The 24,752-nt window shown below is 40.9% G+C and overlaps 1 protein-coding gene across 3 annotated transcripts in view; it reads right to left on the bottom strand.

Annotated features, from left to right (window-relative positions):
* The window catches only part of rab11fip4b (RAB11 family interacting protein 4 (class II) b), a 73,016-nt gene that overhangs the window by 34,719 nt on the left and 13,545 nt on the right, over positions 1–24,752 (bottom strand). The window contains exon 1 of one of the 3 annotated variants that reach the window (XM_078165068.1): positions 24,362–24,499. The exons of the other annotated variants lie outside the window; for them this stretch is intronic. The gene's annotated coding sequence lies outside the window, so the exon portion shown is untranslated. Of the gene's footprint in view, positions 1–24,361; positions 24,500–24,752 lie in introns of those variants that run through there. 3 annotated transcript variants of the gene reach the window in all.

Below are 24,752 nucleotides of genomic sequence, written 5' to 3'. Positions count from 1 at the left end.
CAGGAGATCATACAGTAACAGGGACAGTAAATAGCTGTTGTTGGTATGTTGTTGCTATTGTTTTGATAGAAAGCACTGTCAACATGTTATTTATTACACTAGATGTAGACACTGTTGTGTTAGATGTCACACCCATCACACCTCTTTTGCTTGCAGGAAGCTGGCCTGCTATCTAAAAATCCCACACTAGGGCGGCATGATGCTGCTGTTGTTTGGATCTGTGCAAACATGCAAAGGCGGCAGCCTTGTAGCAGCACTTCAGTATGATCTCTGTGTAAAAAGGGCTATAGGTATTGATGGGTAAAATTTCTGGTTAATCCAATCTAAGAGACCTACATGTTTGTGTTTTATTTGTTGGAACATATCATTTTAAGTGGAGAAAATCTTCATATCTTTCGTGAAATCCTTTCAAAATATAATAATATAATATGTTGTACTGATGTGACAGAGATATGTGCCAAAAATCCAAGTCTTCGTTTAAAAAAGGTAATTACTATTACTTAGTCATCAGTGAAGCTAACAAATAAACAACATTGATACTTTTTTAAATTGACATGCTGATGAATGGAAACTCTAAATTCCCTTTGCACCAACCCCCGTTTAAAGCAAAACTATTTTGCTATGGTATTTTTTTTTTTAAAGTAACAATTTTCAGCTTTGCTATTTCTACTACATTTCTAAATAATTTCACTGAACCCTCAAAGAGACACCAGAGATTTTAAATAAAAGTAAGGAAATACTCTCCGTAATGTTTACCTTTTTTGTTGTTGTTCTTATCTCAGCTCTGCAGGGCATTTCAATCATTCTTTCAGCTGCCACTCTTTACTTTACCCCTCACTGTATTTTCAAAATTGCTCCTATTCTAGTTAAACAGTGACCAGACTCTATCAGAGTAACAAAAAACAACTTGGGAGTCACAACTGAAGAGACCAAACTTCTAATTAGAGCTCCAAAAATGTGATTATCATGTGTGTTACTATTGTTTGATGGTGTCTGCCCCTAGTGGAGCTATTTTGCATTCAAAATTCATCTTGCCTTAAAGACTGTCTACATCTTGTTAGCCAAGTGAAAAGGTGAATGTGGCTAGAGTTTACTATAGACAGGCTCTAACACTACATGATCATAATTTCAAGTAACTTTACACCCCTAATGGGACACAACTGAAATGAGGTCCATATGGACATCACCATGATACAACAGCAGTCAGAGTGCTGGTAGATAGAACCATTTTTTAACAACCAGTGTATCTGCGTCGGTGTGAAGCCATACATTTTTCATAAAGACAATGGGATGACCTGGTTTCATCTGGGGTGCACAAAGCAATACAGGCGGAGGATATGGTCTCATTTCTATAAAGATTTCCAGTAGCAATCTACATCTCACATGCAATACTTGTGCTTCTTATGTGTATGTATATGCAGTAAATACAAGTAGAGGGGTTGCTAACTACATTAGGTATGGGAAAGTGTAAGATAGGTGAGCTTTTTGGGTGGGGATGCCATGTGCCATCTTATCGGACTGAATCTCTTTGTTTGTTCACTTTGTTCTGTTTGTTTATATACATATGATAAAGAACTGATCACAAACAAGATTATATTTCACTGTGAATCATTTCTAAGATATATTTGCTATATTGCTGCATTACTGCTTGACTAATCAAGCTACTATTATTATCCGCTCTCTCATATTGTCATCTGAGGACATCCCTGCCTCCCATATTTCTGTTGTCCTACTTAGTTGAAGGACCTGCTCCCCATGCTGTGGAAACATAAATCACACACTCTACTGCCAACAAAACAAACCCCCCTCCGCTCTCTGTGCTATTTGAAATAAAAAGAGAAGGATGATAGTTTGTGTATTTTTCTCTTCTTTTTCATCCGTATGCTATTTTTGTGCAGTTCTTGTATTATTATTTCCCCTCATTGCTGTTTATATATAGATTCATATCTTCATCTTTAAATTTTATCATTGTAATGATTATAAAATCTCATATTTTCGGGTATATGAATGTCTGTTTTAAGACTTTTGTTGGTATGGTGTTAGCTCAGGTTTCACCACTTCATGTCTTGTTCCAGTAACTAGACTCCGTCAGTAGCCCCTGGCAGGACCTGATGGAAGCTGGGCCAAAACTTAATCCTTCTAAAATTACGAGGAAATGTCAGTGAACTTCTTACCTTCTTGCTATTTGTCCCTCTCTTCCGCCTGTTGACATATTTCAGTATTAATTTTATGACTAATTCTCTTAAAGGTGGCTAATCTCCATGTCTCATACAGTATGTGTCAGAGAGCCATAGATGCTTGAGTCCTGTTGCTACATGTGAGTACTCTTACACTGATGAAGTAATGAGAAGAGGAGGGAAAGGTGGTGAGAAAGATGAAGAGGAGGAAAGAGATATGATCCAATTGGAGGGAGCCAAATGAAACCTTAAATTACATGGAAAGGAATTCGCCCTTCCTACGGTTTCCTTTCTCTCTCTCTCTCTCTCCCTCCAGTTCTTTCTTCTTCACTTTTAAAAGATGTTGGCAGTGGCTCAGCCAATGGCCTGTGGCTATTTGTTTATGTGCAATTTGTTAGAGGGTTGGCCCCTTTCCCCCTTTTCAAAGAAGCCATTTACAATTCTATTCATGTCTACCTGCCTCATTCAGACAGCAACACACACAGTTATGGACCAAGGGCCTGGTTTTCACTACATGCTTTCACAAAGTGTGAACACAGTTATGTTAATGCTATTCAGAGAGGAGAAGACATTATTGCGTTACTTTCTATAATGGTGTATAAAGGAGTGAAGAGAGGCGTAGTGTTAAAGTGATGAGGGTAGGTGTCAGAGAGAGAGATGGTGGTTGAGAAATCTGTACTATACTCCTCATAGATGAATGGACACAGGGCTAAAGCAAACACACGGACACCCTTAAGAGCATTCACACACACAGTAGTAATAAAAAAAAAAACTAACAAATGTGCGTGTAGCAGAGTTCAGCTGAAACAGCTCTGTGGGGATTCTCAACCAGCTGCTGAGGTTCGCAATGCAGCAAGACGAATGACAGAGAGAAAGAGGGTGGGGGCAGAGACTGATACAGGGAGAGGAGAGCTGAGGAAGCTTACAAGAAATAAACGAGGCAGGGACTCTACCAACCCACTGCTTATTTAGGCCGAGTGCTGTGGATGCCAAAAACTCTGCTGCTACTTCTTGTGGACAAAAAAAGTCCAAATGGATGCCCAGATTCACGTGCGGTACAAACATGCATTTATGCATTGCCGTGATGCATAAATGTCGTGACATGTGACAGGTAAATTTCATTTCAGACCATTTGGCCAGCTGTTCTGCCATGTGTCCTTTGTTTCGCTGACCTCGGGTGTTCAGTATTGTTACAGTTGATTCTCCAGCCTACTGAATTCCTTTACAGCTCCTGCCCCCTGACCAATCAGACTACTGGACAGTGCCACAGTCACAGATTTTATCTTTTAAATGACTTATAATTTCTGGCATAATTGATAACCAAACACAATTTAAATTTTATATGCAATAATTATCTATGATTATACAGGGTTGGAGGTTAGAAACTAACATCTGTTACTGAGCCTAAGATCTGACATAATGTAAGCACTTACTTCGCAACTTTGCGAAATTCACTATCATGATAATGTAGGTGTGAGAGGCGGGGGTCAGATAGAGTGTGAGTGAGCAAGTCAGTGAGCGAGAAAGCGAGAGAGAGCGATTGAAAAGTCTGAAATCTGCACTATTATTTCTGCTGCTATCTTGAGTTCAGTGGGCTTGACAGAAAAAGCGACACCATGAATAACTGAGTCTCAGTGCGTGTGATTGAAAAATGTAGACAATGAATTTTTTACAAGAGGGGAGGACACATGAACAGAGGGGGGAAATATAAAAGTCAAATGAAAAGAATGATGGCAGACAAATACATCTATGCAATATGAATTTTCAGTCTAGTTTCACTCCAACAGGAGGCAATGCACACAGACTGTACACAAACCCGGTACAGACAGAGATAAAAATATCAATTCACACAAAGGTACATATATAAAAGGATATAAATGAATGCTGTCAAAAAGTATGAACAGTGATTTAGTATCAGCTTCCAAAAGCATATTCTTGAACTTAATTCATGCAACAATATATACCATTGTACGTAGCAACCAAATCGCAAGAATAATCAGCTGCATTGTACATTTCTGCAAACCATGGATATGTAACATTTGTATGTTATTTTGTTGTGGTCATGTTGAAACTCTACGTTTCTTTATATTTCAACAATGCAGTGGTTAATGTGTGGTCGTATTTAGGCAAAAATTCTATGGTTATGGTTGGGGAAAAAAGATTGAATGCCTGATCTTGGTGGCACAGTCACCACTGGAAATGCAGCAACTGCTCACTAAAAACACTCATGTTTGGTGGACCAAGTGCCGCTGGACGTACCGCCGCAGCTTGCTAAAAAGCACCGGCTTTTGGTGGCACAGTCACTGCTGGAAACGTTACAATATCTTTCTAAAAACAACTGCTGCTTAGTTTATTGGTCTTAAACAGTGCCTTGCTGTGGTCCGCAGCTTAGCAGCTGTCAAGCTGGGGTGTCAAGCCATCCACTTAGCTAGGCTGTGTGTCGACAGTTTGACGCATGCAGAAGTCACAAGCAAGAACAGTACAGTACTGCATGGATTGCATGATTGCAACATTATCTCTAGATCTATTAAGAACAACGTATATTGTCTTTGAAATATGAACCACAGCCATTACAAGGTTCATCAGCTTTCAGAGAGATGTTGGTAATTAAAATGCAAGTATCCAATAACACAGAATATTCTGAAGGAATCCTGCAGGTCAGATAAAGGAGCCACTTCCCACAGCAGGACACATCTATCTCTTGGTTACTATATGGCTGTAATATGAGTGAAAGCAGGCTACTGGGTTAGTTTTGCCTACAGGGAAAACTCACACACAGCTGTGGAGGTATTGATTACATTTCACATGGTGAGAATGCATCTGTTTATGGAAGCACACAATGTACTCTGACACAGTTATGAATGACAGCATCCAGCATACAATACGCTTTAGACAGAGAAGACGGTATGCACTTTAGGATGGTATGCAAACACACAAACATGTACTGTGGGTACATGTATAAAGCAACGATGCAAATGACGGTTTCACAGAGCTCTCCACAGCAGGGGAGGGGAAGGGGAAAAGTTTGTTAAACAGATAACGTATTTTTCCTCTTCTTTCTTTTTATGCAAACTGTGTGTAGAGTTTTGAATTACAAATTCATATTGACACCAGCTGTTGGCTAAGAAACGACCTTAAGATAAGATCTTTGGCAGCATATCATAACTACAGTATATTTAGTGTTATTTCTAATTGAGTGTGCCAGTAAACCCGGAACTCCGTTAGCGCTTTTAGCACTTCCGGTTCTCTTGTCTAAAAGTCAATACGTTTTTTGAATGGGATTTTGGTAAAATGCCTCAAATAAGGTCTGTGGTTAACAAAAGCTTAAGCGAGTTTCAGGTTTTGTTCTACGACATAAAACACATCAGTAAATACCCTACTTGTGAATTTTGAAGCTTTTACATGTCGTAAAAAAGGCGGTTGCTAACAAGTTGCTCAATACGACTATAAACCCTGTCGGGGGCAGTGAACGTCATCACCCCTGAACAGGCGAGAGTGCTGGCAGTCCACCATTACAGCTTCTTATTTAGCTTAAACAGCCCGATTTCCCCATTATACAATGTTTTTAAAATAAAGCGGCCGAAATCAGTTGAAAGCTTAGTGGCGGTGACGTCAAGAGTCATGCGACCGTGGAGTAGTCATGTAGTCCGTTAAAGCCTAACGGAGAAGAGGAGGAACTTTAGCGTTAGCTCCCTGTGTTAGCACTAGCCAAGTTGGCTGCCACCGGCTACTGGAGTAACTTAACAGCTATGGAGCACTTCTACCAGCTCCTCTAGTCACTGAGCCTCGCCTCCATCTCAGCAAATATATTACATTTATTACAGGTACCATCATCATTGAAGTAGGCAGGGGAATAGCTTAACAAAGCAGAGACCAAGACATTGCTAACTGCTAGACGAGGCGAGTCGGGGGTGGGGGGTGGGGGGTGGAGAGCAGAGGTAGAGGGAGGAGTGGCACATGACACACTTTGTTTTGGTCTACAGGCATGCACAACAACAAACCTAGAGGTGAAACGATTTCGCTTGTTGGTCCTTTAACAAGAGTCAAAAATAGATTGTTGGAGAAAAGACACGTAACCAACACACAGAATCTTCTCTGTCAGTATGCTGAGCAGGCCTGGCTAACATCTGACTGACAACAGATGAAAGCCTGATGATCAATATACGCCCAGACCATCCATCTATCAAATCACTACCAGACCACTGGGACAGCAAGGGACAGAGGGATCAATGAGGTAGTGAGAAAGATAAAGACAAGTCTGATTAGAGAGAGAGACAGAGACAGAGACAGAGAGACAGAGAGAACCAGAAAAAGAACGACGCTGAAAATGAACTTTTTAAAGATTTGTGTTTGTAAGTTACGCTAACACTCAAAATTCTCTCACCATTATATCACAACCCTGGTGTATCTGCAGCTCAGAGCTGAAGAAGAAGTGCTACAGAGCTTCTGCAGGATGTTCAGGTTTTAATGGAGGTTTTTACTTCCTCTATTAAAAGGTTAGAGTGGGCACAAAGGGTTGGTGTGAGCTGAACCGAAACAATGCATCCAGACAATGGCTGCTAATTAGCCTGACAGACAGGAGGAAAAACGCTGAACCGTGAAAGAAGTTATTGACCAAGGTCATGGAATATAAATGCGAAGAGATGTACGAACCCAGAGGATGCACACAAATCACACACACTGTGGGCGAGGTAGCTGAATGTAACAAGTTGAAGCAATAGGCAGATTAACTGTGTTTTCAAAGTTTCAACTGTTCAAACAAGTTTTAGTCTTCTATTCTGAATGGACACATGAATTATCTTATCTTATCATGCATGAAGACTGCTGCTATTTTCACAGCTTCGTAGTACTTTACAGCTGTCGCAAAGTGCAAACAACAAACACTGCATTAAAGCACAAACATGAACTGTAGTAATTTAACAGAATACCTGACATGTAGCACTGTCACTACTACTAGGCTTATCTGCCTTTAGATCACAACACCAATGAGAACCATCAATTGTGTGTAATTTTTGTTTAAACCACTGTGTTTAAATTTGTAGTATTATTTCAGTTGCTCAAAGGAAGCTGTGCGTCAGTGTTGTGGTTCAGAGACACCTGGGTGCCAAAGCAGGAATTTGGCTGTGGTAAACATTCACACTAAGGTGACTCCTTTCTTTCAGTCGCAGGTCTTGTTTGCGTGGAAATAGGGAAAAAGGATTTGAGCCTGCTGAGAGGATATTGTGCATTTTTGTGTGTCACCCTCTTATGACACTGTGGAGGATACAATATTTGGTCAAACACCTGTTGAAACAGTTTGTGCAAGCACTAAACTTCCTTAATGGCTGCACTGTGACGCTGAGGCAGAGGGAACATTCATGTGTGAAATTGCCTTGTTAACTTGCTACATGTGCTGCTCAATCTATCTGCTCACAGCGGGAACAAGTTGTTGCTAGAATGTTAAGTCACTTTAGTGTTGATAGGGGTGTGACACGATGCACCTATTTGCAAAATAAAAACACAGTGACACTGGAACTAAACTAAAAACTGATATTTAACCGCCATTTTCTCTAAATTCAAAACAAAGCAGTCCGTTAAAAGTTTGTGGCCCTTGAGGTAACTTCCAGTCAGTTTGGTGAATCAACCACCAACCACTTAGTGTGATGCAATGCCATAACTCCCACTATGAGTGGGAGTGTGCGTGTTTATATCTGTGTTGTTTATGAAAGAGGGGAGAAAGAGAGAGAGAAAGGGAGCGAAGGAGGAGGCAGTGATCCAGAACTGAGCTCTTGTGACAGCTTTTCTATTCAGTCCACACATCACAGGAAAATCAGCGACCTAATTAAACAAACAGAAAGAGAGTGAGGGAGAAAAAAAAGAGAGAGACAGAGAGGAAAAGATGAGGGGAAGAAGGAGAAAGTGATGCTGGAGGAAAAAATGTTTGGACTGATCGTAAGCTTGTGAGAAAAACAAAGGAGAGAATGGGGAGCAAAGTTAACAAAAATTGCACAGAGAGGAAGGGAATCAGAGGAAATAAAGATCTAGTGGAGAAAATCAATGATTAAATCAGGCAAGGCCCAAATAAAACATGAGCAGCAGAATAGGAAAAAGTGGAGTAAGACAATGGAAAGAGGGGCGGTAACAGAGGTAGTGAAGAGGGGTGCAGTGTTTTACACACTGGCCTTGACTAACAAGAAATGCTGGCTCAGATTTGTAGGACAGAGAGAAAGAGAGGTTGGGGGCAACAGTGCTGTTGCAAGCAATTCAGTTTATCCACTTTGAAATGAGAGAGAAAGGGTCTGGACACTCATTATAGATAACAAGACAGGCAGACGGGCAGCAGAGATCTGTCCAGACCTCCAGCACTGGTCATGGGAGATAACAATGGAGAGACACGAAAGGCAAAAGACAATAAATTACGGAGGAGAGTGAGACTGACAGTAAGAAAGAGAGTAAAGTAACTAATTCAGTAAGACTCAGGGCACAAGGCTGGCACAGGGGTAATGTTTGAAAAAACTGACTCTGCTGGACACAATGCCAGACTGAACTACAAAATGTATCCTGTAGGTCACACTGATTCAGCTATCTGACACTTTAATGACATTCAGATTCAGTCTGACAAAGTAACAGTGCAGTCTGTGCAACTGTTGTTGACTGAAAGGGTCATTTTCTAGTGGAAATGCTTCTATATTGATGTTGGACATACTGCTAGCTTGTTAACTGCAGTACAATTTCTCATTTCAGCCTTGATGATGATAAATATGTGTGCTTTTTGAGAGTACATCCACTGATAAGTATTGACATGTGTGATTTGGTGATTTATGCTGGCAAGAAGTGTCTGCAGATCCGTGTTGACATTTGCAACAATGTAGAAGATCTTCATGCACAGCCACTTTACTGTGTTCTGCTGAGCACTTCCTTCTTCATTCTTTGCAGAAACCACACTTAACAGCTGTGCCAGATTGCATGTTGTCTCCTCTGCACTCTGCTCTGTCGTGCACAGAATGATGAAAGAGACACCCAAACAGAAAGAGAAGTTGTTTGGAAATTAATAGCTAAAAGTGATGGCAAAGCAAAGTGTTAAATGGGGTGTCATTAAAAAAGGAAGGGCCGGCGGAGATCAACTATGCACATACTGAGATGGACAGTGAGGACAGACCAGCTGCATAAGCACATACAGTACTTTATAGACTGTCTGCATCCCAACAAGTCCTCCAAATTAAATGGGGAAATATGTTGTTAGTCCATGCCCTTTAGAACAGCACATTTTCTGATCAGACACTCAGAGCTAAGGGTGTTAGCCTGGGGGGAACTGGAGGGTGGGTAGACTCACAAGTCAGTCTTTAGACACTTTGCTTAACTAAAGACTGATGACTTTCTCCCTGATTTTGTGTTTAGATGGGCGGATACAATTTCAGAGTTTAAAAAAACTCCCTACGTTGCAGAACCAATAGTAAATCCGCAGGGCGGTCCTTCGGTGGCTCGCTGAACTCTGTGCTCGTAAACATAGTCCGACTAGAAACACGTGCAGCGGTACAAAATGGCTCAAGTCGCTGTAAGTCCTTCATTTCCACAATCTTGTGGACTGAGCACATGTTTGATAAAACGGAGTTTAATCTCTTGGCATCAATTTTCAAGCTCTCTGTGTGTTTGTGTCCTTGCAGACAAGAAAAGGGGGAGCGCACATTTCCGGGAGGGTGTGTCCTTTTCAAAAATGCAAGAGGCATTGCTTTGTTGCCGGCCGTTTTCGCCGGTGTGTTAAACACATTTTAGAAAGGAGTGCCCCCAGACTATCAGAAGGCGGAGATCTCTGATTGTCTGGTGGCAAGACTAGAGGGTGGGTGCAACACTTCTGTGATGGTGCGGCTCTGATATAAGCAGGAATCACTGTATAAGCACAGTGCAGAGCAGCAGGGGGATACACACACAGGAACTCACATGCATTAAGATGCACATGCAGCTGGACCTTCGACCACAGAAAGGACAGGACACCATTACTCCACTATATCATTACATAACAAATGGAGGTTTGCTGTTATATTAATGCTTTGAATGTCGTATACAGGACCTTTAAGGTTTGATTAGATTTAGGTATAAACACAACTTGGTTAGGTTTAGAGAAGAATCATGGTAAGAGTTAAAATAAGTATTCAAGGTTAGGAAAACATTGTGGTAAAATTACTACATATACAGTACAGGCCAAAAGTTTGGACACACCTTCTCATTCAATGCGTGTTTTATATTCTAGTTTCTTCAAAATAGCCACCCTTTGCTCTGATTACTGCTTTGCACACTCTTGGCATTCTCTCCATGAGCTTCAAGAGGTAGTCACCTGAAATGGTTTCCACTTCACAGGTGTGCCTTATCAGGGTTAATTAGTGGAATTTCTTGCTTTATCAATGGGGTTGGGACCATCAGTTGTGTTGTGCAGAAGTCAGGTTAATACACAGCCGACAGCCCTATTGGACAACTGTTAAAATTCATATTATGGCAAGAACCAATCAGCTAACTAAAGAAAAACGAGTGGCCATCATTACTTTAAGAAATGAAGGTCAGTCAGTCCGGAAAATTGCAAAAACTTTAAATGTGTCCCCAAGTGGAGTCGCAAAAACCATCAAGCGCTACAACGAAACTGTCACACATGAGGACCGACCCAGGAAAGGAAGACCAAGAGTCACCTCTGCTTCTGAGGATAAGTTCATCCGAGTCACCAGCCTCAGAAATCGCAAGTTAACAGCAGCTCAGATCAGAGACCAGATGAATGCCACACAGAGTTCTAGCAGCAGACCCATCTCTAGAACAACTGTTAAGAGGAGACTGCGCCAATCAGGCCTTCATGGTCAAATAGCTGCTAGGAAACCACTGCTAAGGAGAGGCAACAAGCAGAAGAGATTTGTTTGGGCCAAGAAACACAAGGAATGGACATTAGACCAGTGGAAATCTGTGCTTTGGTCTGATGAGTCCAAATTTGAGATCTTTGGTTCCAACCGCCGTGTCTTTGTGAGACGCAGAAAAGGTGAACGGATGGATTCCACATGCCTGGTTCCCACTGTGAAGCATGGAGGAGGAGGTGTGATGGTGTGGGGGTGTTTTGCTGGTGACACTGTTGTGGATTTATTCAAAATTGAAGGCACACTGAACCAGCATGGCTGCCACAGCATCCTGCAGCGACATGCCATCCCATCCGGTTTGCGTTTAGTTGGACGATCATTTATTTTTCAACAGGACAATGACCCCAAACACACCTCCAGGCTGTGTAAGGGCTATTTGACCAAGAAGGAGAGTGATGGAGTGCTGCGGCAGATGACCTGGCCTCCACAGTCACCGGACCTGAACCCAATCCAGATGGTTTGGGGTGAGCTGGACCGCAGAGTGAAGGCAAAGGGGCCAACAAGTGCTAAACACCTCTGGGAACTCCTTCAAGACTGTTGGAAAACCATTTCAGGTGACTACCTCTTGAAGCTCATGGAGAGAATGCCAAGAGTGTGCAAAGCAGTAATCAGAGCAAAGGGTGGCTATTTTGAAGAAACTAGAATATAAAACATGTTTTCAGTTATTTCACCTTTTTTTGTTAAGTACATAACTCCACATGTGTTCATTCATAGTTTTGATGCCTTTAGTGAGAATCTACAATGTAAATAGTCATGAAAACCATTGCATAATTCATTGTGGTGAAGGTACAATTATGCTCTACTTTCCTCTGAGACAGTACAATACAACTTCATTCTCTCCATCTGGTGATTCATGATAGAGTGCTGAGAAACTTCCTGGAACTCAGTCTGAAATTGCACACTTGCATTACAGAATTAATTTGCTTCTCTGCAGCTAAGCACAGAGAAATAAATGCATGCAGCACGTGTGTGTGTGTGTGTGTGTGTGTGTGTGTGTGTGTGTGTGTGTGTATGTGTGTGTGAGAGAGAGAGAGAGTGTGTAAAAGCTCATGCTTCATGATCTCCACCCAGATGCTCCTGGCAGGAGGTGACCTCTGTCCACTGACAGACGGTCTGGACCTGTGGCAACACACACACTCACAGGGATAGAGAGGCTCAAAGCCTGCTCAAAGTCAGAATAAAGTCGCATAAACTTACAGAGTAACTAGTTAAAGAGGAACGGCAGAAATAACCACGAAACCACTTTCTTCCGCTTCCACTCCGACTCCAGCCTCGCTAGTCTCATTCATTGCAGCTCTTTTCCAAATGCTAATTCACCTCACGACACTGCCTTGAGCTTGTAATGTAACGTAATGTAATATTCTCATATCAGCAATATGACTGTTGCTATAAAAAGATTTTTAACACCTTTAGTGGAGTTTGTAAGTTGTTAAATATTGCAACTCTGTTTTGCATAACACAAGAGAAACAGCCCTGGGACACACACACACACACATCAACATGGTGGGATTGGCTGAGGTTATCAAACCCCAATGAGAAGCATAATTTATCAGAAAGTTGAGTTGCGTTTTACTTGTGTCTGAGTGTACTGATGCTCTGCAGTCTGGCTTTCCAAGATGCTGACAGTGAAGAGGGAGAAAGAGACAAATGGAAGGTGGCGTGGTCCACAACACAAAGTATGAGACTATTGATGCAAAAAATAATGTAAGAAGGTTGAGAGGGAATATGTAGAAGTTTATGTACAGCACATACATGCATAAACATTACACTGGGGAATCGGACAGCACAACAGAAGCAAGAGCCAGTATATATGATATAGCCATTGCTAGTCTGCGAGATTGTGGGAGAAAGGCGATTCGTATGTGTGATGGAGAGAGAGAAAGAAGGAGGAAGAGAAACAGGGAGGGTCTCAGGGTGAACGAGTGATGTTTCTGTTCATTAGCAGTCCTCCCTTATAGCCGCACAGTAACAGGATAATCATGTCTGCTTGGTGGCGGTGTGTCCTTGACTGTCATTGGTGGGACACTGCTGGGCCTTGTCTCTATTCCAGACTGTGTGTATGTGTGTGTGTGTGTGTGTGTGTGTGTGTCTGTATGTGTATGGAAGTCTTTCAAAACTTTAATTAGACAACTAAGCCACACACACTGGTGCCAAAAACTGGAAGGCTGCAATGCTTGTGCTCTTCCAAATCAACATGTAATTCCCTTCTCTCCCAATCAGCCTATTGTGTGCGCATTTCCTATCCTCCGAGAATATGATGTATAACTGAGTCTGAATAAATGAGTGCCATATTCTGCATTAAACATTTTTTTCTGGTTATTAATTGGTAACTGACAGTGTGAAGCCGCATGAAGCAAATGGGAGGAATAATTAACAATGGTTGCAGCTACATGCACCGTGTCCCATTTTCACTAGGATGCCTTGCTGTGTTTTCCTTATTGATACGATCCATTGATCGCTCTCTGCTTGAACGGAGTTAGAATTCTTCTTGCAACTCCACAGTATTGGCCTGACTGGCTGCTTTTCTCAAGGGCATTTTGCAGACTTCCGCAGCATTGTGATCGATGGGTGAGAAATTGAGCATATTTTCCACACAGCTGCATTACACTTACTGTTTTTTCATGTGATCACGTTTTTCCCCCTAAATTCTGTCAATGCAGATGGACTCTGTTTCAGTGGTCAATTCAGCACAGAGAGGCACCTATTTCACATAGTTCTAAAGGGACAGTTCACCCCAAATCAAAAGTACATATTTTTCCTCTTACCTGTAGTGCTATTTATCAATCTATCTATTAATCTGAGTGTTGGAGATATCGGCTGTGGATGTCTATTATCTCTTCAATATAATGAAACTAGATGGCACTCAACTTGTGGTGCTCAAAGCATCAAAATGCATTTTAAAAGCTCAACAGCAACGTCTCTTCCAAAAATCATGACTGGGTTGCTCAAGATAATCCACAGACCTTGTTGTGAGCAGTTTCATGTAGGAACTATTTTCCTGCTACCGATCTACACCTGTTAACCATTTCGCTGTGCAGTAGGAAGCGTGCATTTATTCATGGACCAGATTCTCATGACAGTGTGAGATGGAACCATTAATGACATCCTCCTCGGCTGAGCTGCAACATTAACTAGCTCAGTGGTGCTATGTGAGCTAGCAGTAGATGCATACTTCCTTCTGCGTAGTGATTCAGTTGGTGAGTGTAGTTTGGTGGAAAAAAATAGTTCCTACTGTACATGGAGCAGCTCACAACAAGGTCTGTGGATTATCTTGAGTAACTGGGTCATGATTTCTGGAAAGAGACATTGCTGTTGAATTTTTCAAATGTATTGTTTTGGCACTTTGATCATCACAAGCTAAGTGCCTGTGTATTTTCTTATTTTGGGTTAAACGGTTCTTTAAAATAATACACAGACCATTCAAATTTCAGATAGAATGCGATAACAGCAAGTTTAGCAATTTAAATAACTGTAAAAAATAATGTTAAATCAACAATGATGAAACTAACAAGTCCGAAGAAGCCCAAATATAAAAAAGATCTTGATGAATAACTTGAATAACATTTAAAAAGCAATATTTAAATGCACTGTAGACTTTTAAAATCTTTGGTTAAGATCATTTAAAGCTTTTTTTCAGGATCTGTGTAATCCATGTTTCCTTTAAAGAAAGGCAGCCCCAGTGCAGACCCCACACACTAGTTTCTGGCTCATCCAGACCATATCATTCGTTCCTGTTACCATCTGAAACAGAGAACTGATTTAGAAGTGAGGCCTGACAAGTGTCACCTGCACTAATGGGCCCTGTCACTCACAATCGCAGGCCAAATGGCTCGCCCATTAACAAATTAGATAAAGGTGCTGCTTATTTTATCTGTCTCTGTTCTTCATCTCTTCTTTCTTTGTCCACCTCTTATCTTTTCTTTATATTCTCTTGCCTGTTTTCCTTTCATCTCTCCTCAGACTCTTTGTCTGCATTCCTTCCGCAGCTCTTATCTCTTTCCAAACTCTCGTTCCTTCACATCCATCAATCTATTAATGCTTTCCTTGTGTCATTCTTTATACTGTCATCACTACCCCATCATTTTCTCTTCACTTGCTCAGACAGAGGTAAACAAAGCTGACATAGTCTGTATTCTCATGCACGCTGGCTTCCCATAACCTTCTTTAGATGTACTCAAAGTCAATATACTATCAAAATAACAAACAAACGCAATGAATACCAATTGATTTTTGCTTGAGGCTCTATGTTCTACAGCTAGTTAACCCACATGCTCTACTTCTCCCATAGACCGAGGCAGAAATGCTATAGTCCTGTAGTCATTTCACTGTCATATGTGTACATTATATGTATAGCAACTGTGTAGCAAGATACCTGCAATATTTTATGTACCAGTATGTTATATATGTCATACTGGTCTCAATGTGTCTTGCTCTATGCCACTATACTTAGACTACAGTCTCCCATTGTATACTTTGCTGTACTGAACCTTGTTGGGATGCAAAAAAAAGGAGGGGTAGGGTTATGCACAAAAAAAAACATAGTTTGCAGACGTGTTTGTGTCACAAATCGTTGTGGTTATTTGTTAGTTGAGTAACAAATAAAAAAAAATGAGAGCCAGAGAGAGAAGTTCAAACCTAGCATACCTTCTCACCTGTCTGTCTGGCCAACAATGGTGAGAAGTGGCTGTGAATGTCAGATTATCAGTTTCAGAGAGTTATAGAAATGTATAATGTATATAGAAACAGCCCCTGCTAATCAGAGGTTCCCAAAGGTATTTGCCCCTCTGTGAAGAAGTTCCAACAGCCTGTTTTCGATCCCCACACATCAAATACAGATGCTTGGCCTGTGGCGTCAGATACTGATGCACCAAGGCACCCCTTAGCGTCTGTAAGAGATGCGTGGGGCCACTTCATTATTTGATACAACCAAAAGTCAACGTTGAGTTATTTCAAGAATGTAGCATACAGTACCTTACATTAGTAAGTAAAGTTACAAATGCTTTTGTTGCCCTAACCTTAGGAAGTAAACCTAAAAATGAAGTAAACCTATGTCAGAAGCACAGACTATTAAAAAAAAATGGATATAGCTACCACAACATCGCACACTGGTTTGTGGAGTGCCGTTTTGAAGCCTGGAGTTTGGCATTTTGGCTGTCCCCATCTTGTTTTTTGTTTTTTTTAAAGACAGAAGTGACCATATTTGGACAAGGGGGTAGAACTGCTGAGTAGCAAGATGTGCTCCTGACTCACAAACTGAAGCAACCTTGGCAGACATTCTGTCACTCAAGCACTCCAGCCCTTCAATATATACAGTTATCATGAATGTTGAAATTAGCTATAGAGACATAATCCTTTTTTGTATAAGACTGTAAACATGTTTATTTCTGCTGTTAAGTTGGGCATTTTATTATGGGTGTCTGTGGGGATTAACTCCTCTGGAACCGTTGTCAAGGGGCCATTCAAGGACCTGCAGGTTTTGACACTTCTTTGTAAGCCTCATTTTTCACCCCCAGATGTGGCAGATTGGTTAGAAGTGTAGTTTGTAACTCGACTGTATGCATTTCCTGTGGAGACAGAAGTTAGTTCTGAAAAGACCCTATGCATTTAATAAGTGGATATTGACACGCCGTCCCTGAGCATCCAAAAGCGACCCTAGAGGGGTACCTAGAGCATCGTAGCTTCATGGCTAAGCCACTAACAAAACATCAGTAAGACAAGTTAGAAGTGAGAATGTGTTGGTTCTGACAGAGCATCCTGTCCCCTTCAGACTAGTGGAGGTGTAAGAAAAAAACTCCACTTTTAAATACTGAACAACGCACTACTGTACTGAGACCGTGTCATGCATGTGTCTTCTTAAGGATTTGTATGATTAACAAAGACTTACAGATCGCACTAAGAACATGTGGCTGACTAGTCTGTACAAAAAGATTAACTTCAGGGTTCCAAATGGGATTTATTACAGATTAACTACAGATTACAACTATATATGAATAATACTACAATAGTGTTTATAATTAAAGTGGATTTCTCACTAATAGCCACATCTGGTTTACCTGTGTCACTGAGGCCATCAGCTACGCAGGTTCAACTACCCACTGGCACCACATATCATGACCATGATCCAACTAATGCATAGATAAATGATAATACCTACAGTTTTTATTACAATACTCAAAAGTATGTGTACAGTTTGACACCAAATCACAGTTTTGGCAGTAAAACAGCAAAAGACCGATCCACAGTGAAACCAACAAAAACTGCATTTACAATCTTGGATACATGGTAATAGATTTACAGCTGATACGATGAGTTTTGTACCTGAAAGCAACGTTTTTTTAATGATGTAATATCAGCTTGTCTTATGAGTTGCTATCAAAAAGGAGAGATTGAATCATCACAATATGTGAAATTAGGCTGTGACGTTCATTTATAACCCCAAATATTTGTAATTCTGAGAGTATAAACATTTCCGCAAATCCTCAAATATTTTGAAGCTGTAATTGCACATTGCATTACTGATGTGTAATTGTTACTGTAGGAAAGTCCACAAAAATACACCAACGTCAGCTCTCAATTCTTCTGTATGGCATATGACAGCTGTCTCAAATTAAATTTCAAAAAGACGTTAACCGCAGCAGCTGAGAAAAGGTCTGGGTCATTAGCAGACATCACAGAAAAAACACACACTGCCAGCATTGTCCTCTGATCACAAGAAAAATGGCAAATCTAAAAGACAGCTTGTCATAATGTGCCATCACATCACATCATACCAGATGGTTCACAATGTGGCATCGCGTATCGGAGGGTTTCCATGGCTGTCAGCAGGCTATCAGTCAGCACTGTTGGCTTTTTAATGTGGCCAGAAAGTTTACCGTGTTGGTTTGGGATTGTCCAAACATCACAAACTTGCAGGGATTCACACATCCTGCTCCACATGTGTGCCAAAAAACACAAAACATATGGAAATCAAAGATACACAGAAGAGAAATTATCTGTCAACCTCTAACAATTGGGTCGCCCAATCTGCAACAAAGACATGACAGAAGTAGATTTCATATCGTGCTGTTATCCTGATCAGGGTCACCGTGGAAACAAGAGTGAGCAGTGCAGCTTAAACACCTCAGCAACATTCTCCAGTTACTCATGGGGGCTCCCAACAGGAGATAGTCGATCCAGCATGTTCTACACCTGCCACAGTTCAGCCTGGAAACCCTGGAAACTAAAACCTACATGCCCTCTAATTATCTAATAAGTATTACTACTAAAGGGACAGATCTGTCTCTGCCTTCAGTCATGTTTTTTACCACAAATTCAGCCAAAGACATGATCCAATTAAAGTAAGTAAACTAAGTCCTTCGTACTTGACATTATAATATGTGGTTTTATTGCTGCCTGCCAAGAGGACACAAATTATAGCATTTTCAGATCTGGTGCCCCGACAACCAGACAACATAATTCATCAGTGCCTTCCAAAACACATCTACGATTACTACTAAAATTATTCATGTTCTTTATGATCTTCCACTGCCATGGTTAAGGATTAGTCAGGCTTAGGTGCCAAAACTTTTTGGTCAAGGTTACAGAAAAAGTGTGGTCATGGTTAAAAGAAACCAACTCTGATTGTTGGTAGGAAACAGGTCGTGGCCTCTCATGTCAAACTCACACACTTTGTATGCCTAACCACCAACCATGACCTCCCTCAGTGGTTTTCAGGTGCCAAAATAACACCGTACTTTTGCTTCTGAGAAACAACAATCTGCAAGGGTACAAGACGTCCTTGTTCGGTAAACATTAGTAATAGAAGCCATCTGAACAAATGACTGATGCTGTTGTTCTTCTGGTGAGGACGGTCTTTAGGAAAGGCACAGTTAAAGTAGGAAACACAAACAGTTCTGTTGTGGCATCCAGTGATACCGCAGACAGAGTAACAACATTTAGTCCTGGGTGGATGCAGTGGTTAGCTATTCATTGTGGTTTATGGCATACTGTTGACCATTCAGCATGAAATGACACTGTGATACGAACCATGAGCCATTTGCATCATTGCATTGCTGAGTGAGAGGAGCAAGACTATTGTGCCTAATGCATACTGCATGAACAATAACATGAATACATTATCCATAAACTGATGTTGACCTTTAGACAAACTTCCGCTAACTCAGAGAGTTAAACTGTAAAAAGAGCCACACAGCTCTGAGGAAGGTTTGTTGACAGTTATGAGGAAGTATTCATGTTGTAGACAGCGATGGGGATGTTACCTCTGCCTCTTAGGTGGTAAATGGTTAACCTGTAAACCTGCCCTTTGTATTCTCTTTGTTTCTTTTTGGTTGCCTTTTTAAAATCCCTTTTATGTTTTTCGCTGTTCGTTGTTTCAACTTTCACTGATATTGCTCTCTGCTGTCTCAATTTCCCCTCTCACCCTCACTTCCCTCCCATCACAGAGCTTTAATCAGACCATGAAATGACTGCAGAGACTGGCGGAGCAATCTCCTCCTCACTGATCATCTGAAGTGCTAATGTGGAAGGAGGGAGAAGAGGAGGATGGAAGTGGGAAGAGATGGAGAAATCAAAGGAAGGGAGAGGAAGATGTAGACAAGCAAGGGGAGAAGAGAGAGGGAATAAGGCAATGAATAAAAAAGATTTCTAGAAAAAGATGAAAGGAGAACAAAGCTCAAGTTAAGGGAGGCAGCAAAGTGCTGGAGAGTGATGGATAATGAATAAAGGCAGGAGATGTGCTACAAACAAGAGTACATATTAAACTGAGGATGAGAGGTAAAACTACAGCAGACCATTAAAACAAAGAGACAAGAGTGACAAGATGACAGCATTTTGTGGTGCACACCTCTGACCTGCAAACCAAACTTCTGCATCCGTGAAACACACACGAACAAAATCATCTCCATGATATCCCAGGGAGGACATGCATTCAAGACAGCACAGAGATCAAAGGAAACAAGCAGGAGATGTAGAAAACACACACACAGAGAAAGCGCAGACAAGCTTCGACAGGAAAGCAGATTAGAGACAGAGAGCTCAGATGGTTCCTCTGACCTCTTCGAAACCCCAAGGAGAAGAAATTAACATCTCTCCATGTGAGGACAAATGAGGGGTAAATTATTGATTATTTTTCTGCAGCGGCTCAGCAAATCTGGGCCACCACACAGTTTTCCACATCTTTTCAGGATCTGTTTTTTGAGGATCCCTGCTGGTTAAGGACTGGTGTAGAGTACTTAGGGTTTGCACTTAGGCTTATAATTGCCTCTCACCAAAGGTTTGTGAATGTTATGCTAAAATGTTGAAGATATTGTCCGAAAATAGTGGATTTTGTTATGCATTGATCAATATTTGAAAAGCAGACATTAGTATAATCTGAAATGTGCATATTTATATAATTTCTTTGTGGGAGTTTGCTTGTCAGCTGTCTCCAAAGAGATTAATGCAGTTTAATTGACCTGATTATGTAAATGCAATTAATATCAGCAGGTCACTATTGATTAGATGTGTAATTACTTTTTATTCATTTGCAAACACAGCTTTTTCTATGTGTTCTGGCATTTTGTCCACACACAAACTGTGTTTTAGGTCACGGAAAATTAACCATTAACTAAAATTGCGTCCAAGGTGAAGACTTTCAGAAACTCCATTTTTAGTGTTGCCTTGTAGACGGAAAACAAAGTTTGCCTTGTAATGGCGGAGTGTTTGCTGTTACCCCCTTTGTCAGGCATCACAAATGAGCTGGCTTTTCGTACAATGGCAGACATGACTAAAATAGTGCTGGCTCTAACATTGCTAACAGGACTTTTTACTTGGTAACACAAATGTACAGCTACTGTTACACTATATTAAGGAAAAGAGGCGTCAGAATGTGCTAAGGAGGTCACTGCTCCAGGTAGCCTACCAGTAACAGTTTTTCTCTAGGCTTCTGATTCGCCAGCATTTTCTCCATGTAGCTTTAGGGTTACTGTGCTTCAATATTGTTTTTGCATTTTCATTTGGAAGGAGATTTTTTTCATAACAGTGTGTGTGGAAGGGATTTTTTTTGGAGGAAGAATGAAAGGGAAAAATCCTGTTTCCAAAACCATCCATGTCTGTGCGGAGCAGGCCTTAGTGGTAACAAATCACTGACAAGTGTTTGTTTCCAGACAACATCATTTCCAACAACATCACATTAAGCAGGTTTGATTACTTAAAGCTGTGCTGATCAATAATTTTTAAATTAACTGAGTCAAATGACTGCATGTAATGTGAGAGGATTTGTAGTGACAAACCCACAGACAATTATCATCCAATTGCGCAGTTCGATCATCTCAATGGAGCATTTTATGGTCTTTAGCTCACTTTTGTTTTTACAGCCTGCAACCTAATTACGGTTTTGATTCACTGCTGGCAGCTGTTTACAGCAAAAAAGCTCAGATAAACCCACTGTTCACTACCTGCCCTGCACCAAACAGCAGACAAAGTTAGAGATGTGTTCTTGAGTTTCCCATCTCAAGCATGTCTGACAAAACAAATAAGCTCCTATGCCTCATGTACAGATACAGTGTCAGCAACTAGTTTAAGCTTAAGAGCGAGATATTTCCCTCAGGAGCTGCTGTAGAGCAGAAACAGAGCTAAAGAGATTGAAAATTGGACTTACATTTGTCAGGTAGTCAGAGACATGACTTAAATGAACCCTAATGTTGCTCTCTATCTGCTGGATGTGTAAACTGCTTACTAAGATATTTGCCTTTGCAACTTTATAAAGTGATCATATGTTGTAGGTGTGTTGTCGCAAAGTCCCCACATGGCCAAAAATCAATTGATGCTATCAATATCAATCAACTGATGTAAAACGTGTTACATGTGAGCCCCATAGTGTTCTGATGGGTTCACATGGAGGAGCATTTGTCTGTGCAGAGTGCAGGGAGGACAATATGTCCACAGACAGCTGCCCAGGGCTTAAAATATTTTCTCTGTGTATATGCCTGTGGATATTCTCATTCATCCAGGTCATAGTTATCTCAAGGCAATTGAATCGAACGCAACAAAACCAAGTCCAGTTGCGTTCGATTCAATTGCCTTGAGATCTCTGTGTATATGTTTTGAAATTACATGCACCCATTTTTTTTTACTTTACTATGTGGTGTGAGGACACACTCAATGTGACACAATATAGTTTGAGCTGACTTTCCATTTACAATAATTTGCAGTAAAATTAATTTAAAATGAATGGTCGTAGGAACATTTTGAGCAGCTTAGAAAACCTAATATGGGAACATTTTGTTTTTAAAAATCTTGTTATAGGACTTATATAGTGATGTCACCTATTCAGCAAGAAATAAATTAAATTATTGCTGTAATGTTAATCTCAGACCTTTTTATTTGCTCCAAGTATGGCCACAGTAACAGCACGAATACATGTACATCAAAATCCAATTGGCAGCTAGCTTGACCACAGTGTTTACACGATGCTACTGTGTTGTGCTACTTTGTCTTGTATTTACATGCGCTGTCAGCTTACAGTTGTTTTAATTGTGAATCTGATTGTGGTGCATAAACGTGAGTGAAACAAATAAAAAAAAAATTCAATAAATCAGGATCAATGTGTGAGAGCTGGCAGCCCTTCACTCACATGTTCTGCACCAAGTTATCTGCAGCGGTGAGTGAATAGTAATAATGAGAATTACATGCACAGCTCTGCTTTTACCTGCACTACCAGCATAGGCACATTGCACTGTATTTCGAGCCCTGTTTTAATGTCAACAATGATGTTTGACTGATTTAAGTTCATGTTATATAGATTTTATACACAGTTACACATACACATTTATGATCCAGTCCATAAATTTGATCAGTTACAGCCTTCTTCCACCCTCTCTCCTATCTTGCTATTCCTGTTATGCTGGGGCTATGCATGTAGGCCACTACTACATCCCCACACATACACGATATATGTATTCTCCCAGGTGCTTAGTGCACCAGTTCAATCTGTCTTTGCTTCATGCCAAAATTCATTCCCACACCTGCCTTGGCCATGCTGAGTCTTTCCCTTGCGCTTACTCATATTTGTGTATGTGTGTGTGTGCATGTGTATGCATCAAAGTGTGTGAACCCAAGCAGCAGGAGAGAGCAAGCTAATAAATCCTCTAATAAGACACTTCTCACCTTTCTTCCCGCTCCTCTTTCACTCCCTCTCCCTTGCCTCTCTCTCACACACACACACACACACACACACACCCCTCTGCAGAGCTACCCTCGGGAGCTCTGGGATTCCTCCCTCTCCTTGCTATGGCAACACAACTTTACTCCTTTTTCCCACAGCTGGACACCCCAGCACTCACATAACTGGGCTTCTATGGATCATAAATCTAATTACAAAAAAATATGCAACATATGTTCATCCAACAAAAAAAGAGAAGCCTCTCTAATGTGAGAATGAGATAAGGAGACGTGTACAAAAGACCTCCAGTAGACAGAGGAGATGTTAATAAAGTGGGTGCCATCAGTGAGGAGGTTAAATACTGTAGCAGTCATTACTTTCTCGTTATCTCTATCCAACACAGGAGGAAAACTCCTTCCTACAGGAAAGTGAGATAAGCTCTGCATAGACCAAGACCGATAGATGAAACAGAGGAAGAACCTTCGGGTTGCATACTGCTTTTCTGTGGAAACCAATACTGAAGCATCGACTGGCTGCAACGTCCAATGAGTTGAAATGCAGCGGCTGCTTTTTCATGCAGCAGTTTAGAGCTGGTAGAGTATTTCACCCAAGGGAATCATTCGATAAAACATAAGTTGAAAAGAAGAAGTGCTTTACATAGAACACGATATATCTAACCTAACAGCAGAGCTCTTTACACACTCCCTGCAAAATACTATCTATGCTGCTCAGCACGATCAGTGATTTATATTGGCTGGCCAAGCTGCTGACATACCAACAGCTGCAGGTAGATTTACCATAACTTCAAACAGCAGTAATAACAAGGTGATGTGTAGCAAAAGTGTCTACGTGCTGTATGTAAAAGATGTAGCTATCTTATCTTTTTTTCTTAGCCTTCTGAAAAGATGTCCTGAACACTATCCACACATCAGCATTGTCATTAGCTTCATTGTAATCAGAAGCAGCAGCAGCATCATCCTGGTCATCTCCATTAACATCAGTCTAACAATCCTCTATAAATGTCCCTAAGTCTCTACATTGCAAAAAGTACAGCAACATGCATCCCATTCCATTCTGTCTAATTTCTTCTTCCCCAGTCATCTCAAAGACATTTTCAAGGTTGAAACACAAGGCATTTTTACTCAGACAACTAAACCCATAACTGCAACACCTACCTGTCACTGTGTGGAGAAAATGATGAGCAGTGAAACGCAATCTCAGATAAAGGCACACACCTGTTCGTGGAACACAAGATGGTTTGAATGCTACCAGATCTTTTATAAGCCCTGACTCAAAGGGAAGTGTGCAAATGAGACAGCACTTCCAAAAAAAGAGAAGTGTTTTGTATTGCCTGTGAAAGATGCAGTAGCTAGCGACTGTATTGCATTTCACCCAGTGTGAATATTTTAAGAGCACTTCTCCATTGGTATAATGAAATGTTACACTGTACCATTGGCAATGAAAAGGCTCTTAACTTCTCTAAACCTGTGGAGTCATGTTAAAAGACACTCTACAGCTAGAATACTGACGCAAACTGCAGCATGATCAGTTCTAACAGTTATTTCT

The sequence above is a fragment of the Epinephelus lanceolatus genome, chromosome 3 (assembly GCF_041903045.1).
Source record: "Epinephelus lanceolatus isolate andai-2023 chromosome 3, ASM4190304v1, whole genome shotgun sequence".
Taxonomy (NCBI): Eukaryota; Metazoa; Chordata; class Actinopteri; order Perciformes; family Serranidae; genus Epinephelus; species Epinephelus lanceolatus.
This window is presented reverse-complemented; position numbering and strand designations above follow the sequence as displayed.